General features: G+C 36.1%; 1 protein-coding gene across 11 annotated transcripts in view; it reads left to right on the forward strand.

Annotated features, from left to right (window-relative positions):
• Window positions 1-14,456, forward strand: part of RHOBTB1 (Rho related BTB domain containing 1) — a 132,957-nt gene that overhangs the window by 59,497 nt on the left and 59,004 nt on the right. The window lies entirely within an intron of this gene.

Here is a 14,456-nt window from a genome sequence, read left to right on the forward strand (position 1 = left end):
CTGTCAAATATTTTTATCATGAGATCTCTGGCATCAAGAATTTTTCAAACAGATTTAAAAAGCAAAATACTAAAACATTCATATATAAAAATTAGAGAATAAATCCAGATAGGGTGAGTCAAAAGGCCAAATTGGGGGTCAGTAGTATATTTACAAAAAGTTCATTTTCCACTCTGTTGGTATTACTTTGCAATTTGATGTATGCATGCAAAAACAATTTACAAGCACAGTTGTCTGGATAGATGGTAAATGAGTGAAAGTTTGGGAAAAGAAAATGTAGAAATTTCAACCTGATGGGGAGAGATTATGCAGCCATTAAATTATAATATCTCAAACTCAAATGACATTGCTTCAAAAGCTTCATAACAAACTCATGTGGGTTATTTGACTCTGCACAGCATCATTGAGAAAACACTATATTTTGGCATGATGATTACAAGTGCTATATCCTTTGTGGAACCTTAGTTTGCCTGAAAGGTGCTACAGAAATAGATTTGGACACATAATACCAAAGTCCGGGAAATGGCCAACATCAGAAGTTTAAGCAGGACATTTTTAGTTTGTGCCTAAATTAACAATCCTCTCTTACCCGCTCTTCCCTCGTCCCTCCCCCTCATTTTTTGGGGGGGGTAGAATAATTTGTAAAAGTTGTTAATCCTTCTTATGGAATTTTATATAAAGGGGTAATAAAGAAATGAAATAGGAAACAACTATTTAAAGAATCTTTTTGATGTCCAGATAGCCCCAACTCAATCTAAAAGCTCTAAAAGCATAATTAGTTAAGGGGCATTTTTAAGTGTTTAAGGGGTTTTTGAACACCTTCCTATAAGAACTTTATCCTATAAAAGTTGCTCACTATGGACTGTTAGAAAATAGATCATATTCCATAACAGCACTATTATCATCAGGAAGATCCCTTTATAAGCCAACACCTGTCAGCCAATGTATGGTTAGTTTTGAAAGTGGAATGCCATAAAAACATCAATATAGCAACTATAAACCTATGATTTATTTAAAGCAATAAAATTATACTGCAAATTACATAATGTTAAAGCCAAAAGAAATTTGGAGATAAGCATGGTATCTCTAATAATTATCGCTTAATTAGTAATCAAACACTTGTTTTCTTTTTCAAACTTCAGAAGGCTTTGGTTAATATGCATGCCTTGCCTCTTTAAAAATGTCTAGAAACATTTGAAGTATTGCTGGCTTTACTTGTTAAATTTATTTGTAGAAAATAGAGAAAATTCTTAAATCTATTGTTCTTTCTTTAAGAAAACAAGCAGCATGGTCTCATGATAGGAAGCCCTCCCCTTGGCTTCACATAATTGAGTCCTTGAATTCATTTTCTTTTCCACCCAGGCTTTCCACCAGTCTCACAACACCAAAACAGATCTTGGAGAGGGAAGGAATAAGAAGTCACCAAAAAGTATAGGGGACAAGGGCAGGAGGTGGGAGAGTATGTCACTGGTGGGGCAGGGGAGAGGGAAGGGAAAAGCTTTGGGGTATCGAGGCAAGAGGCAGTCACTCGGATGGGATGTTTACAGATAGGTTATTTATTTGTGTTTATTTATTTATTCATAGACAAAGTGAAATGACCCTCTCCTCTTCCTGGCACCTTTTGTTCCCTTGCGCAGAGGGCAAAAATTAGGAAATGGGCAAGATCTTAACAGCCTCTTTCCAGATGTTGAGGACTTTCCTGTCTGCAAATACTCCATCTAGCTGTGCAATCAAATATGTCAGTATGTCTCTCCTCCAGTTTTACTCACTAAAGGGTGAATTAGCACATTTTACAAAGAAAGAAAGTGTTGCCAGTAGGTCTAGAAGAGAGCAATTACATTTCTCCATGCTGCACCTGAGTTTATTTATTGCACAGACACAGGTTAATGGCAAGTTCCCAGTGTTAATGAGGTTATGATCCCAGGCTTCATCCCTCTATGGAGAAGTCTCCTTTGAACTGTTATCCAACCATAGGCCAAACCTGTAATGACCCCTGCAATAAATACAGCCAGCACTTCTTATGCTCCTGCTGGAGGCCAGACACTTCACTACATGACAGCTAATATTCATTATCAATTCCAGTTGTACAGAAGCACAAAGTGGAACTCAGAGATGTTAAGTTAAAGAGCTAATAGAAAGCGGAGCTTAAAAAAAAAAAAAAAAAAAAAAAAAAAAAAAAAAAAAAAAAAAAAAAAAAAACTTTTTAAACCATTTCATTCCAAGATACTTTTTCAGATGGCAAGAGTAATAGAAGTTAGATAATTATTCTTTAGGTTTTTATACCTTGAATTGCCCAGCAGACTTGTCTGGATGAATCTGCTAACTCTTCAAGTCATTTCTAATATATTTTGATGCAGTCACAGTTTTAAACAGTTGAGTCAAAGAGAGTTGAATTGTGGAGCCAGGAACGTCCCTAAGGTACTTGGTTCAACCTCATGTAGTTGATAAAATATTGGCACACAAGGAAGCAATGCAACTTGACCACTCTCAGTTAATAAGTGACATCGCCTGAACTGAACCCAGGTTACCAAATCCCAGCCAGGGCTCAGTTCCGTTACATAACACTGTCTGAAAAGTGCCAAGTCTTCTAAACCCTCCAACTTAGCCAAAATTACAACTAGCAAGTCCAAAATACATCTGAAACCCAAGGCACATCCAGAATGGGTGATAAGTGGATGCCAGCAGTATAAAGAAACGTACTAGGAGAAACCTCAGTTATCTTCACTGCTGTCAAGTTAGAACAGTCCTTTCCCTCTTAAAAACATAGCACCCCAAACTCTAATCTCTTCCATGCTCCCAGATGAGCAATCTTCTTGGAACTTTTTAATATTGTCTGAGCTCTCCTTTTTTTAAAAATGTATTTAGTTGTTGATGGATCTTTATTTTATTTATTTATATGTGGTGCTGAAAATTGAACCCAGGGCCTCACACATGCTAGGCAGGTGCTCTGCCACTGAGCCACATCCCCAGCCCCTGCTTTTTTTTTTTTTTTAATTAGCTGTGTATCTTGGATGAAATATTTCCCCACTTTCCCCATCTGTAAATGGGAGGAATGTTACTTCCCTTAGAGGATTACGAGGATGTTATGAAATCACACATGTGAAACACATAGTAGGTGATCAGTAAGGCTTAGTTTTCTTCTTTGCCTTTCCAGAGAATCTCAAAGGAAAATGTTACATAGTAGGATAGTCAAATCATTCTAACACTAAATTTACTGGAGCCATCAAGTTCTGATATCTCCTGGTTGGTTATGATAACTTTTTTCCTTGATTATCTCTGGGTATAGCAGCCCAGGTACTGTTGCACTTATTTTCCTCATACCCCTCAGGTTGCAGAGGTTTACTTGAATTATTTTATGGCTTTAGTTTCTACCCCAAAACTAATGGAAAATTCCTCTTGGAGATTTGTACCTCTCATTTTCTTCCAGACACTATTTTAAGTATGTTACATGTTTTTTACATAGACCTTTGCATCTCAAAGCAACGTTATATTTTCAGCCAAATAACTAAGAAAGATTGCCGGAGAATGATGGCTCATATAAAACTTTTGCTTTCAGTTTTTATGTGCCTGCGACTTTCCTGTCTTCATTTGGTGTGACTGCAAAAAAGGATATGGGGTGGGGTGAGGTATGCTTTCTTTTCTTTGTGTGGTGTGTTGCTGACTGGTGTATTGGTAGGAAAAGGTATAAACACTATAGTTTCCTCCTTCACCCCCAGCACTTGATAACTACCCTGGCCTCAATGACACCTCTGGAAGGTGTTTCATCACATTCCTGGCCCCAGCTGCTGCACTTGGTCTTGTGGTACTTGCTGTCCTGCTTTGGACTTTTGGAGTCAAGTCTTTGGCAACACATTCTATTCATCACACCAAAGCTACTGTGATGATTTTTTTTTCTTATTTGTACCTGTCTTTCCTTCTTTATTTATAACCAAGTACCTCAAATAGATATATTTTCCTGGTGCCACAGGTTCCCTTTTTAGTATTTGGCAAATGCATATGTCAAGACATACATCCTTTTCTTCAAGTTTGGCAATAGCAGTCATGTGTTCTCAGTGCTCTGCAGTGACTAAACTTGGGCTTGATGCTTAGGAATGACCAGTTACTAGATTGTCCCTGACTTTTATTATTATACTCAAATTGGTTCTGCATAAGTTTCAGTTTTCAGCAAGGGGTTAATTATTCTTAAAGCAGTGCTCAAACTCATTTATGTGTGTACAACAAGAATGGGCATCTTGTTCAAAGGCACTTTCTGATTCAGGAGTTCTGAGGTGGGGAGATTATGGGTTTCTAACAAGCTCCCCATTGATCCCAAAGCTGCTGATCTGAGAACCAGACTTTAGTTGTAAGGTTGTAAATACATTACTGTACCTTAAGCTAAAAGTTATGCTGTGTAGGTCTTAATTAGACTCTTACATTGTTTGCTTATTTCTAAGTAATAATAGTGAGTCATGGAATCTTAAACATGGAAGACAGAGCTGGCAAATCGCTTACAAATGCTCCTAAGGTCTGGATGTATAGCTCAGTGGTACAGTGTGTGCTTAGCATGTGCAAGACCCTAGGTCCAGTTGCTGGCACCTAAAAAAATAAATGCTACTGACATAAAGATTGTATAAATTTCATATTGCCAATTGGGCCTCACAGAATGCTTTTGTTGGTGCTGCTGAACTCTTTAATCCAAAGCCAACATACGGTACATTTGGCAACGGAGAATAGTTCCCTTGTAAATGTTGGCTGATGTTTTCTTTTATGTTGATGAGTAAAATAAAAGTGAAAAAACAAAGAAATGTGTCAAAATTGTACCTATTCATCAAAGATGTGAATGAATTCTTGGTTGAAATGGATAACAGTTTTTAAATAGTGAGAGGATATTTCTTCAAATCCATTCACAATGTTAACATCTACACATACAACATGCCTCTAAATTTATTCTGCATTATTAAAAATTTTCAATTATTTTCTTAAGTGTAAAAAATCGACAGAACAATAAGGCAAGCCCTGATTTATAGTGATCAACAATTTATGTGGTATAAATATTCCCACTCTGACCAATTTTAAACTACCAATGTGACTGAGCACCAAGTTGGGTCAAGGTGGCATAGTAAGACACCATTAGATGGTATTTTCACCACACAGATACAATTGCATGAATACCTCAAAATTCTAGGCTGTATTGAAAGATAAAATGTAGAAAGTGAAGCTCTTTGATTATTTATCACTATTGATTTTAGTATAATTTATTTAATGGTAAATTTATATGATTAATATTTAATACTGGCACTATTTTCATGGGCTTGCCAAATTCCCAAACTTAAGCAACTTGCTTTCATAAGCTGGTAGGGCATCCATCACACCACTGGATGTAATTCACGTGGTCCAGTGATCTTCAACTTTGACTGTACATTGATGAGGATACCCTGAGAATTCTATAGTCTGTAGTTTTAGTAGATCTGCATTAGGGCTCTGGAATCTGAACTTAAAATTGTTTTTTGAAGTATATCTTACATAAACAAAAAATTATAAATCTTAGGTCTATTACAGGATCACAGATCAAAAACACCCACATCGTAGCACAGAACTTTACCAGATCCTAGAAGCCCTTCTCATGCTCCATCCAGTCACTACCCAGCTGAAATAACCACAACCTTGACCATACATGAGTTTTGCAAGTTTTGATCTTGATATAAATGAAATTATACACTATGTCTTCTTTTGCATTTGGCTTCATTTCTCCAATATTATGTTTGTGAGATTCATCCATAATGTATGTAGCAGGAGTTCATCCATTTTTGTGGTGTATAGTATTCCACTGTATGAATAGACACCAAATTATTATTTATTTATCCATTCTGCTGTTGATGGGCTGTTTCCAGTGGCTGGTTACTTTGAATAGAGCTGCCAAGAACTTTCTCCAAAACATTCAAAACAAATCCCACAATGATTATAATGAATAGGCCACCTCTTAACTGCTTTCTCTACAACCCTCCTTCTCTCTTTTCCTTCTCATATAACATGACCAAGGCCATTGATTCTTTTGTGTTAATGTACTTTTAGTTCTCTGAGTCATGAAGCCATGTGCTTCCATTCATAACAGTTTGTTTTCCGGGCTTTTTTTCAGTATAAGTTCCCAACCTCCACCTTTCATCCAGACATCTGCATTTGTGCATTCTAAAGAGGGATGAAAATTGGCCTCACGTCAATAAGCAAGGGGGAGTAATAGATATTGTGGACATGGAACCAAAGGCTCAATTTGGCAACTAATCATTAAGGCTCCTGGAAAAAGACTTCAAGTAAGGGAAATGGTTTTCTGTTATATGTATCAGAGATCAGCAAAAAAACTCCTAGAATATTTCAGATTCTAATATTTTTATTTAGTTGAGGTAAACCAGGGACTCTTGTTTAGATATGACAACTGAATTCTTTCAAAATCTTTATTTGGTCTGGACAGATCAGACAGTGTTTTCCTATTAATGTATTCAGCAGGAATAGCCTGTATTTATATTCTAACTTACCTGAAAAATCTTGAAAAATTTTTCTTCATTTGCTTGATTCAGAGCATAACCTAATCCCAACTGATGTATTATAATCTCATAAATGTTTAAATACAATTTCTTAAGTGTCACAGTGTCTGAAGACTTTACAGAAGTGGTCTCTGGTGTTACAGAAGCTAACCTACTGACATCTTTAGAGAATGCTACCAATGAGCAGCTTACTACAAAGCACTGTAGATACTTTTCTTCATGAGGATGGGTTTTTAAGAACCAGGAGTCTTCAGACTTGATACTAGCTTTCTCAAAAAAGCACTTAAAATTTGACATGTCTTTAAAACTTGACCAATAGGTTAATTACTACTTCTTTCTTTAGATTTTTTTAATTTGTTCTTTTTTGATATACATAAAAGTGGAATATAATTTCACATATTATACATACATGGAGTATAACTTCCTACTCTTGGGGTTGTAAATGATGTGGAGTTGCACTGGTCATGTATTCATATATGAACATAGGAAAATTATGTTCAATTCATTCTACAGTCTTTCCTATTCTCCTCTTCCCTTTTTCCCTTCTTTCCCTTTTGTCCAATCCATTGAACTTCTATTATTCCATCCCCCTGTCTCTCACTGTGTGTTAGCATCTACATATCGGAGAGAACACTCCACATTTGGTGTTTTGGGATTTCACTTATCATGATACTCTCCAATGCCATCCATTTACCAAGATATGCCATAATTTCATTCTTCTTTATGACTGAATAACATTCCATTGTGTATATATACCACACGTTTTTTATCAGTTCATCTGTCGAAGGGCACCTAGTTGGGTTCCATAGCTTAGCCATTGTTAATTGCGCTCTATAAACATTGATGTGACTGTTTCACTATAGTATGCTTATTTTAAGTCCTTTGAGCATGTACCAAGGATTGGGATATCTGAGTCAAATGGTAGTTCCATTCTGAATTTTCTGAGAAATCTCCATACTGCTTTCCAGAGTGGTTGCACCAATTTCCTTTCCCACCACCAATGTTTGAGTGTACCTTTTCCTCGGTATCCACGCCAACATTTATTGCTACTTGTAGTCTTGTAATTGCAATTCTGACTGGAATGAGATGGAATCTCAGTATAGGGTTCATTTGAATGTCTCTAATTGCAAGAGATGTTGAACATTTATTCATACATTTGTTGACTGATCATACGTCCTCTTCCGGGAAGTGACTGTTTAGTTCTTTTGCCCATTTATTGATTGGTTATTTGGGGTTTTTTGGTGTGTGAAGTTTTTTGAGTTCTTTATATATCCTGGAGATTGATGCTCTATCTGAGGTACAGGTGGCAAAGATTCTCTCCCATTCTGTATGCTCTCTCTTCATATTCTTGATTGTCTCCTTTGCTGTGAAGAAGCTTTTTAGTTTGATATCATCTCATTTATTGATTCCTGATTTTACTTCTTGAACTTTAGGAGTCTTGTTGAGGAATTCAGTTCCTTAGCCAACATGATGGAGATTTTTGCCTTCTTTTCTTCTAATAGGCTCAGGGTCTCTGGTCTGATGCCTAGGTCCTTGATCCTTGAGAGATAGAGACAGAGTTTCAGTTTCATTTTGCTACATATGGATTTCCAGTTTTCCCAGCACTGTTTGTTGAAGAAGCTATCTTTTCTCCAATGTATGTCTATAGCACCTTTGTCTACTATGAGAAAATGGTATTTATGTGGGCTTTTCTTTGTGTCCACTATGCTGTACCATTGATCTTTATGTCTGTTTTGGTGCCAATAACGTGGTGTTTTTGTTATTATAGCCCAATATATAGTATAACTTAAGGCCTGATATTTTGATGCTTCCTGCTTCACTTTTCTCACTAAGGATTGCTTTGTCTATTCTGGACCTCTTATTTTTCCAAATGAATTTCATGACTGCTTTTTCTATTTCTCTGAAGAGCATCATTGGAATTTTAATGGGAATTGCATTAAATCAGTACAGCACTTTTGGTAGTCGGGCCTTTTTGACAATATTAATTCTGCCTATCCAAGAACATAGGAGATCTTTCCATCTTCTAAGGTCTTTTTAATTTCTTTCTTTAGATTCTATAGTTTTCATTGTAGAGGTCTTTCACCTCTTTTGTAATATTGATTCCCAAATATTTTTTTGAGGCTATTGTGGATGGAATAGTTTTCCTAATTTCTCTTTCAGTTGATTCATCACTGATGTATAGGAATGCAATTGATTTATGTAGTTAATTTTATATCCTTCTACTTTGCTGAATTCATTTATGAGTTATAGAAGTTTTCTCGTGTTTTTTGAGTCTTCAATCACGTGGTCAGCAAATAGGGATAGTTTGAGTAATTCTTTTACTATTCTTATCCCTTTAATTCTTTCTTCTGCCTAATTGCACTGGCTAGAGTTTCAAGGACTATGGTAAATAGAAGTGCTGAAAGAGGGCATCCTTGTTCCACTTGTTAGAAGGAATGCTTTTAATTTTTCTCTATTTAGAATGATGTTGGCCTTGGGTTTAACCATAGAGAGCTTTTAAAATGTTGAGGTATTTTCCTACTAGTCCTAGTTTTTCTGGTATTTTGAGCATGAAGAGCTGCTATATTTTGTCAAATGCTTTTTCTGCATCTATTGAGATAATCATGTGATTTTTGTCTTTAATTCTATTGATGTGATGAGTTAAGTTTATTGATTTCTGGATGTTGAACCAACCTTGCATCCCTGGGATGAACCCCACTTAATCAAGGTACACTAATTTTTTAATGTGTTTTTATATACAATATGTCAATATTAAGAATTTTTGCATCTATGTTCATCAGGCATATTGGTCTGAAGTTTTCTTTGCTTTATATGTCTTTATCTGGTTTTGGTATCAGGGTGATACTAACTTCATAGAATGAGTTTGAAAGGATTTTCTTCTTTTCTATTTCATGGAATAATTTGAGGAGGATTGGTGTTAGTTCTTCTTTGAAGGTCTGGTAGAGCTTGGCTGAGAATCCATTTGGTCCTAGGCTTTTCTTTGTTTGTAGGCTTTTGATGGTGTCTTCGCTTTCATTGCTTTGTAATTGATTTGTTTAAAATTTCTATGTTTTCCTGATTCAATTTGGGTAAGTCATGTGTCCCTAGAAATTTGTCAATGTCTTCAAGATTCTCTGTTTCATTAGAGTATGAATTTTTTAAATAGTTTCAGATTATTATCTATATTTTAGCAATGTCCATTGTGATATTTTATTTTTCATCACAAATTTTACTAATTTGAGTTTTCCTTCTTTTCTTCACTAGCTTGGTTAAGATTTGATAGATTTATTTATTTTTTCAAAAAAACAGTATTTTCTTTTATTGATTTCGTTTTTATTTTTCTTTTTGGTTTTTGTTTGTTTGTTTGTTTGTTTGTTTTGTGTTTCGATACCAGGGATTAATCCCAGAGACTCTTAAATACTGAGCCACATACCCAGCCCTTTTTAATATTTCATTTAGAGATAGAGTCTCACTTAATTGCTAAGGCTAACTTTGAATAATCAATTCTCCTGCCTCAGCCTACAAAACTGCTGGGATTACAGGTATGCTCCACCACGCCCAGCATCAATTTTTTGAATTTTTTGTTTATTTGTTGTTTCAATTTCATTGATTTCATCACCGATTTTAATTATTTTCTATCTTCTACTGTGATTGGTGTTGATTTGTTCTTCTTTTTCTAGGGCTTTCAGATGCAATATTATTTGTTTTGTGACTTTCTATTCTTTTAATGAATGAACTCAATGGAGGAAACATTCCTCTTAGAACTACCTTCATAGTGTCCCAGAGATTTTTATATATTGTATCACTATTCTAATTTACCTCTAAGTGTTTTTTATTTCATCCCTGATTTCTTGTGCTATCCATTGGTCATTCCGTAGCATCTTATTTAGTCTCCAAGTGTTATAGTAGCTTCTACTTTTTATTGTATCATTGGCTTCTAATTTCATGTCATCATGATCTGATAGAATGCAAGGTAATATCTCCATAGTTCATATTTGCTAAGAGTTGCTTTGTGGGCTAAGATAGGGTCTGTGTTAGAGAAAGATTTGTGTGCTTCTGAGAAGAAAGTGTATTCGGTCCTTGATGGATGAAATACTTTATAGATATGTCTGTCAGATCTAAATTATCAATTGTATTTTTTAGTTCTATAGCTTTTTTATTTAGTTTTTGTTTGGAGTATGTATCCAATGGTGAGAGAGATATGTTGAAATCACCCAGTATTATGGACTTGTGGATAATTTGATTCTTGAAGTTGTGAAGGGGTTTTTTTGATGTGCTTAGATGCTCCATTGTTTGGGGCATAAATATTTACAGTTGTTATGTCTTGTTGATGTATAATTCCCTTAGGCAGTATGATTATTCCCTTCTGTTTAACTTTGACTTGAAGTCCAGTTTATCTGATATGAGGATAGAAACCCCATGCTTGTTTATGAGTTACACATGAATGAGATGCTTTACCTCATCCCTTTACTTTCAGTCAGTGGATGTCTGCCTATGAGGTGAGTCTTTTGGAGACAGCATATTGTTGGGTCTTGTTTTTTAATCCAGTCTGCCAGTCTGTGTTTATTTTGATTGATGATTTAGGCCATTTACATTCATTGTTTTTGTTGAGAAATGTTTTTTATTCCCTGTTATTTTGATTTATTTCTAGTTTTAATTTGAATTAGTTTCTCTTTGATTGACTATTTTTCTAGTGTAGTTCCTCCCTTTGCTGGTTTTCACTTTTATTTTTCATTTCTTCTTTGTGAAATCTTTTGTTTTATATTATAGGCCTTCTAGTTTTGAATTCTTTTACCTTTTATTTATCATGGAAAGTTTTTATTTCATTGTCCGTTTTTTTTTTTTTTTTTGCCGTGCTGGGGATTGAACCCAGGGCCTTGTGCTTGCAAGGCAGGCACTCTACCACCTGAGCTATCTCCCCAGCCCTCATTGTCAGTTTTGTAGCTTAATTTTACTGGTACAGTATTCTTGGCCGGCATCTATTTTCTTTCAGAGCTTGTATATATTATTCCAAGACCTCCTAGCTTTGAGGGTGTCAGTTTAGAAATCACCTGTGATCTGGATTGATTTCCATCTAAATGTAACCTGTCCTTTTATCTGGCAGCCTTTAAAGTGTTATTCTTATTCTCTATGTTAGGCATTTTCATAATAAGGTGTCTTGGGTGAGTCTGTGTAACTTTATGTATTTGGGGTCCTGTAAGCCTCCTGTATTTGATTTTCCATTTCATTCTTTAGGTTTGGGAAATTTTCTGATAGTCTTTGATTGAAAAGATTATGCATTACCTTGGTTTGTGTCTCCGAGTCTTCATCTATCCCAATGAATGTTAAATTTGGTCTTTTCCTGTTATCCCCTATTTCTTGGAAGTTCTGTCTGTGGTCTCTTAACATCTTTTCTCCATGGTCAAGTTTATTTTCAAGATTATATATTTTGTCTTCATTACCTTAACTCTGTCTTTCAAGTGGTCTACTCTGTGATGCTTTCCATTGAATTTTTAATTTGGTTTACTGATACCTTCATTTTGAGAATTCTCAATTGATTCTTCTTCAGAATCTCTATCTCTTTATTGAAGTGATCTTTCACTTCCTGTATTTTCTCTCTTATTTCACTCCTTACCTCATACTTTACCTGCAGATCAGTTTATGTACATTCTAAACTCCTTCTCTGACATTTTTCCACTATGGTGTCAAGGTATTCTGTTACTGAAAATCATTGTTTGTTGGAGCAGTTTGTTTCCTTGCTTTTTCATGTTGTTTTTGTGTCTACCCATAACAGTATGGATTCAAGGCAGTAGAGTTTCTACCCTGTGGACATGTAGTGTCCCTGAAGGTTTCCAGTACATCACTGTTTAGGGGGAGACAAATAATAAAACAACCAATGCAAATAATATATACCATTAACCCAAATATTTCCTGCTATAACATCTACAATGTTCATTTTCACAATAAAGAGACATGATATAATCATTTATTGCCTACAGTAAAACCAGTAAGTTTGCAAAATAATTTCAAATTTCAAATGGTAGGGAGAGAACAGAAGTGATATACAATGTGATGCTTATGATGGAGGAGGACAGAAGTTAGAAGTAAAAAGTTAAAGGAAGAGTAAAAGAGAGAATAATAAAGAATTGACTTAGCAGAAAATAGAAAGAGAATCAAGGAAAACAGATAAGTGGGAGAAAAAATGTATATAAGGTAAAAATTTAACAAATTAAAAATAGAAATTAAAGAAGACAAAAGAAAACTGAAATATACTCATCAAACATCCTGGTCCTCAAAATACTGATCCATGAATAATAACTGGCTTGAAAAATGCAAGAAATGAGAAGAAACACAAATATGAATATGTATAAATATTCATAAACCATTAAGGTCACAATTAAACAGAGAAAAGAAAAAGATCTTGATGAAAAGTTAAAGAATTGTTTTAATAGAATTTCAAACAATTCTCAGCCTCTGTTCTCAGCAATGGTAGGTGGGGTTGGTTGTCTGGAGTGGATGCCTGCTCCATCCTCAGGGTTGGGGTTGCTGGAGAGAGGGAGGAAGCCCTGGATGTGGAACTCTAGAGGCCAGCTTTAGGCTTAGTTATGCTCCACGTTCTTTCCTGAATGCCAGTTGGTCTTGGAACTTTAAATCAGTGCACTTCCAGTCCCAGCACGCTGGTTCACACTGAAAGACGGCACCCCAGGGATCTTCCCTGGGTTCCACTTGTGTGGTAGAAGAGCCAATTCTTGGTCCATACCATCACCTATGGACCCCATGTTTTCTGGTCTCTAGTTCAGTCTCAACAATCTCTCCCACTCCTTCCCTTTCAAATTCCCAGCCAGGTGCATCTCTCCCAGTCTGTCCTGCAAGCAGCCAGATATGAGGTGGAAGGGGAGAGCCAGGTGAACTTCTACAAGCAGTAGTCCCCTGCTTAAACCATCTGCATGTTTGACTTTCTCTTGGTCACTTAGGCATATTTTTTGTTGTACAGTCTGGGTTTGCCAGGTCTGTGTTCCTGAACAAACTCTTATTTGCTAGGAGTGAGCTCCCCCAGCTGCTGGCCCCCATGCTGAGGCTGTAAAATGGTTGCTTCCTCTGTCCTCCACACACAGCCAGGAGAGATGAGGCTTCTTTCCCACACAGGGATATTATACAGCGTGCCCTTCAGTTCAGTCGGGCAGTGTCTTTGATCTCTAAACTCTGTGTACCCAGACATGCATGCTTCAGACCTTCTAAAAATGTGGGTTCCTTTAATTCCCTTTTCCTTCCACTTTGCTTGTGAGGGGACTGCTCTTAACTAGTACCTCCAGCCATGGCCGCAGCGGTGTCACTGGGGATTTCTTCCTTATTTAATTCTGTCCAACCTCCTGAGTCTCCAGTCCACTTTGAATGTCCAGTATTAAATTCCAGTAAAGTACCCCCACCACCTTTTTAATTATTCACCTACTTTGCTGAGAAGCTCCCTGTCTACTTTCTTGGTTTTACACAGCAGAGAAGCCAGGACAGTGACTTCCTCTATTCCGCCTTTTTGAAAAAACATAATTATTAATTCTTGAATGAAATTTCTGATTCAGTCTTTAACTAACGTTCACCCACATGAGTACTATCAGACCTCCAAAATAAAATAAATATGTAAGGTCTTTTGCTGCTTTTTAAAAAAAATTGTACTTTAAAAAATATATTAAAGGCAGGCATGAGGCACATGCCTATGATCACAGTGGTTCAGGAAGCTGAGGAGGAGGATCAGGAGTTCAAAGCCAGCTCAGCAAAAGAGAGGCACTAAAGAAATTCAGTGAGACCCTGTCTCTAAATAAAATGCAAAATAATAGGGCTGGGATATGACTTAGTGGTCAAATACCCCTGAGTTCAATTCCCAATACCCCCTACCTAAAAATCAGTATCAAAATATAACGCACATAGATAATGTCTACAGATCACAAATATACAGTTTGACAGATTTTTGCAAACTTGTGTAAC

The sequence above is a fragment of the Sciurus vulgaris genome (assembly GCF_902686455.1).
Source record: "Sciurus vulgaris genome assembly, chromosome: 4".
NCBI classification, from domain to species: domain Eukaryota; kingdom Metazoa; phylum Chordata; class Mammalia; order Rodentia; family Sciuridae; genus Sciurus; species Sciurus vulgaris.